Below are 5852 nucleotides of genomic sequence, written 5' to 3'. Positions count from 1 at the left end.
CACTATCTGGCTCCTCATAGCATTGTGTCCGCGGCTCCGGTGTGTGCAGCCATTTTGTTTGTAACCTTTGACCTCCCGCGTAAAAATGACAACAATTTTTTTTTCTAATTAATAATATATCAACAGGCAGTCACAACAATGTAGATCACACTCACTACAGTCAACGTGTGATTGTTTCTTTTAAAAAAGCAAATTAATTTAAATATTTTTGAGGAAAAAAATGCTTTTCTGCGTCACTTCCGTGAAGTGCGCGAGCTTCGCGAGAGCGCGCACAAGTGAAGAGGGGGCGTGAAAAGAGCCGGATCTTATGGTTCGTTCCTTTCGTTCGTTCTTTGGAGGGTGAAGAAGAAGGCGAGTCCCCTGGCTCTGTGCGTTTATCATGTTGTGCTTTTTGTTAACCTATCATCCCATTTATGTATATTTATTCTATTACATTACACAATAGCTCTATCTAGGTCTACCTAGGCTTGTTTACAGGGTAGGTTTGTCTGATAGACTTATTTTAATAGTTTAATAATATTGAAATGTATTAGCCTACATTTCTCATGCATACCTTCCATTGTTCTTCTTGGTACTCAAATATCAAGAGGTTATTATAATATGCTGTTGATACTGAGACTCATTTATAGTGAAAACGTCACAGAGGACAGACTTCAACACGGGACATTTCATGATACAGTAATCATCTACAGTAACTCTTTTACTCATAGCCTGGGAAGACAGGTGTGCTCTTACACTGCCTATCATTAATGAAGCATTAATGAAATAAACCTAACAACCAAACAAAGCAGATGTTAAAGGGAAGTTTAAATCTGGTAGAAAAATTATAGGAATAAGCAACAAATAATAATCCACAATAAATATAACAACAATGAATAAACAATGTTGAAATTAATGAATAAATTAATTGCATGTAGTCAATATGCTCTGAACCCCACAGAGAATATCTAAGATGTGTCTATGTTGCGTGTGGCCATGAAAGATCTCCTCCATGTGCCTTAACCTGTTTTCCCTTTTCTCAGCAGGCTGGCAATCAGGCTGACACACCTGCAGCCGATCAACTCCCTGATTGCCAACCTGCTATATAAAGCAAGCAAGACCATTCCCTCGAGAGACACAGACCCACCAGCACCTTTGGTCCCACATTATGATTTGTTAAAATCTTTGTTTTAGTAGTTGCTTTATTTTTGGCCTGGAGATGGCCAGCAGCCTTCTTTCTTCGTTTGGTTTTTAGTTTATAATTTGGTTTTGTTAGGTAGGGAGGGGGGCCAGCTCCGACGTCCCTATAAGAGGTGGCCTGGTTTCCCCCCCCCCCCCCCCCCCCCCCCTCCCTCCATTTTTGCTGAGTTTGGCCGGCATCTCCAGGTCCCATTTTGGGTTTGCTGATTTCTTTTTTGGGAAGAGCTTTATTTGTATTTTGCTAGTTGTCCTTCAGGAATGTTTGTTTCCTGTTGGGAGAAGTTGTTTAATAAAAACTGTTAAAAGTTCTGTCTTCTTTGGTGTCCTTCTTTTATGTTTCGGTCTCCAGTTTGAGCCACTAGTCAATTTATTTAATTGTTTGGAGGCCGTAACAGTCTAAGAAACCCACTACAGTTACTGAGCTGTGGAAGAGACTGAAGAAGAATGGACCAATATCAAACCAGAGCAGTGTGAGAAACTAGTGATGTCCTGTGGGCACAGATGTGTTGAAGTCATTCAAAGCAACGGCCTCTACACTTGGAAAACATTGTTTAAATCTTCTCTTCTGACACAATGGTTACTGTTCTCTAGTTTTGCTCACTGTTTTATTTTAACAAAATAAAGGTTTTTGTTGAAGTGCCTTGGATATTTAAAAAACCTGCTAGTACGCAGTGGTATAGCCACAGCGGATACTCAAATTCTGAACAATAAAAATAGCAGTATTTGAGAATATATCAAGTATTTATAATTTAGTCTCTAATTTTGCGTGTAGTGATGTTCATTAGAAGTTTGATAATATCTAAAACATTTAGCTATAGAGGACTGTAAATAATAACTGTAAACAATAGGACTGTCTTTTTTTGTTTTGTTGAATATACACAATACACTGTTGCTTCAAGAATGAAGAGCCTGGGTTGAATTTCAAAATGAATCATATTTATTTAGTATTTATTAACAACTTTCTTGAACAGAGGGTGGGGTACCACAAGCGCTGACAGTTATAGGTCATCTTGATAGCTTAATGCGAAGCATGCTGGCTGTTCCCCGAGTGGGACTTCACACCTCCAAAAATGTCAGAGCAAAATTAGTAGGCTCTATGTAATAGCCACAGCCATACATGGTCATTAGAGCCCTATTCACACTTTCTCATCTCATTAGTTACTACGTACGCAGGTTAAGCTCATTTGCAGTCAGTCACACAAACATCACACAGTTTGATTTGGAATCTCTTTATTTACTTTAACCTTATGCTCATTCAATGACATGCATTTTAACAGTATAGATTTACACATGCAATGTTTGTTGTATTGTGTTTATTTTTGATTGGGTTACTGAGGGCGGAGGACACTGGAATCCTGACAACGGATCGTTGTGCAAAATCATCAAACCATGTGTGCTGCTATGGTTTGGCTGTGTGTTCCCTTATGTGTCATTGTATCAGGTCAGTTTGTTCAGTTAACCCCCTGTTTAGTTGCTGTTCATTTGAATAAAGTTATGTAACATTGAACTCTTTTATAGGCTGAGTTATTAAGTAACACTTTGTTGCACTTTGTTTTTTTCATGGTTTTCTTTCTACATCTTTTTTTCTACTCTCCTGTTTAAATCTGGATGTAGTAAGTCTAGAGTGGACCGCATCTTATTCCATAACTGTATCTCAGCAGGAAAGAGTTTGGTGGATGACTGAAATGTAAACCTTTTAACAGGACATGTGATACTTAGCTGCCTCAGCACTCTTTTTCATCATCTTCTTGAATGTTTGTAGAACTCGCTCAACAGAGCTGCTTGAAGACAGGTGATGGGGAACAGCCGTTGTGCGTACTATTCTGTTGACCCTAATGAGATCTTTGGCCCCACACATGCGGCACTGTTCACAGGATGCACATCCACCCTTTTCGAGTGTGCATCTATTATCAAGAACATTTTCCCCATAAATGATCCTGCGTAATCCATATTCAGCCTCATCCGAGGCTTGTCGGGCCACTCCCAAAGGTTGACGTTGCCTTTCTGTTTATTTGAACATGTGATGCATGTTTTGACTAGATTTCTATGTCAGTAACTGGAAGTCTAAGTCCCCATGTCCTCATCTAGCTTTGCTCACTTTATATAACTTTGTGCCAGGCGTTCATAGGGAAGAGCCCGGGTTGGCTTTGATGAAGCTGCTCTTAAAAATAATTTTTCGGGCTGGCATTGGGAGAATCATCCCCAGTTACATTTCACAGAGGCTGAATTCTCACATTAAGTGAACACACAAGAATCACATTCACATGTAGCACAAAAATCCATCTGGTCAGGCTCCAAGTAATGCATTTGTGTTTTCGGCTAGAAGTCACCCGTCCAACCAACGTCCCGCTACTGATGGTGAAAGTGGGAGGTGATGACAACACAAGAGGCGGCTGCTCACTCAAACAACAATGGCGGTTTCTAAAGAGGTTGCCTTAAATGTTGCAATAGCATCAGTTTTATCACAACTACAGTTTTTCTTCATTGAAAGAAGAAAATGGCGCTGAAGGAGTTTTTCGATGGAGAAGATGTTCCCTGTCTTCTCCTGATTAACTTAAGTGTGATAGACGAATGGGTTATCCAATCACCTGCCTGGTACAGTATGTTTTTGAAGCACCTGTCCATTCGCAAAAAAGAGTTTCCAATGAGGTTGACTCAGGTGGTTCTGTGTAACAAATCTGTCTGTGCAAATGGTATACTTACGACCATAGAATTACAGTATTTGTGGAACCTCCTCACAGCAAACATTACTGCTAAACCCTCCTTCTCCAACTGGGAATAATTATTTTCAGCCGGTGTAAGGGTTCTGAGCATGCATCCTATTGGTCGCAATGTTGTTCCATCTATCATTTTGTGTGATAGCATTGCCATAACCCTGTATAGTGTGTTGCATCGCATGATAAAATTACACTGTTGAGAAGTTGGGCAGAAACCTGTTGTAATAGCTAAATGAACAGTTCATTTAACTGTAGACATGAAAACATGAATGTGTGTTCTTTTTCGTTTTGTAACTCATGTCATCATCTGGTACATTTTACTTTACTGCAAAACCTGAAAAATATAAATTGCGTGGGCAGCTGGTGGCACAGTGGTTAGAGCAGTTGCCCCACGTAAAGAGGCTGAAGGTCCTTGTGGCAGTGACTGCGGGTTTGACTCCAGCCTGGGGCCCTTTGCTGTATGTCTCTCACCCCATTTCCTGTCTGTCCTGTATAATAAAGGCTTGAATAATTGCCAAACCTTTTTTTTAAATATATATTGTCAAGCGAGAAGACGCAAAAGACAAAAACAGTTTTAACACTTTTTTTTTTTACCAACAATTTTATCGACAATTGCACTTCAAATTCAAGCACTGTTCCTCAGATATTTATAATCTCTCAAATAAAATGTTGGTGAAATGTATCAAAACGTAATTAAAATCTAATCCCGGTGTAATTCTGTCAGATCTAAGCAACTTGTTGTTTCAGTTCCGAAAGCTCACCTTTGTACTTCATTTTATTTATTTTTTATAAAATGCGCAACCGTTACATGGAAGCAGGACTCCCTGAAGGTATCTTGTATCTCAGTGGGACCTTCCTGACTAAATTAACGATCAATTAAATAAAGACAGACAAATAAGAGTTAAAATGCCGGGAGACAAAAGGAGACAGACAGACAGACTCAAAGACAGAATAAACACCGGGATGCAACCTCAGAATAAACATTATCTGTAATAATATGAATACTATAAATATTACTAACAAATGATGGCATTTAATTTACTAGAATGATATGAAAAGTAGAAATAATGGCAGCTAAGGTAATAAAAATATGAACACCAATAATGATGGGGGTGATAGAATGATATGGATAGTAGTAATAGCTGTAATAGAACTAATACAACAAATATGACTCATAGTATTATTATGGCAGTAAATATTAGATCTAATAACAGTCATGAAAATACATAGGAATAATAATAATAATAATAATAATAATAATAATAATAATAATAATAATAATAGTAGTAGCAGCAAGCATCAAGCAGGACTATTGCAGCAGGCCCCAACACGATCAGCAGAGACCTGTGAGACCAGAAAGCACAAGGAGTCTGAGTGAGAAGTGAAGTTAGTAACATGCATTAATGGGACATGAATGATGCAGATGGAGAGAGACATTAATTCCCCTGGCAGTCTCGTCCTATAGCTACATAACTAAGGGCTGGTCCAGAGCAAATAAGGTAGCCAACTCACACTATTATATAAAGTACATAGAGCAGATATAGTTTGTATTTGTATACACAAGCAGAGGGTTTACCCATCTCCACCTTAAGTACATGTTAGTTTTATAGTCAACTCATGCCATGTTGTGTAGTCATAGGCCAACTACGGAACAAAAAACAAACTAATTAACTGCCTTTTTCAAACAGAGAGAAGAAGACGGATGAGCGCAGGCATTGACATAAATTGTTAATAATAATAAATTATACACGTCTGTAATTAGTCTAATGACGAATGTGACTGACAGGGAAGTTAGAACACTGACCGCAAATCTTGACTTCAAAGTGTAGACGTGCAGGTGAAAAGCTTGCAGACAAGCAACCTTTCTGTTTCTAATAAGGGGGCTGCTAAAATTGTATTTATGGAGGTATGTTATCCGTAAACATTATGTGACAACACATTCCCTAAAACAGAGTA

This window comes from Echiichthys vipera, assembly GCF_963691815.1.
Source record: "Echiichthys vipera genome assembly, chromosome: 8".
Classification (NCBI taxonomy): Eukaryota; Metazoa; Chordata; class Actinopteri; order Perciformes; family Trachinidae; genus Echiichthys; species Echiichthys vipera.
The sequence above is the reverse complement of the archived record's forward strand: the minus strand, read 5'-3'. Positions refer to the sequence as shown.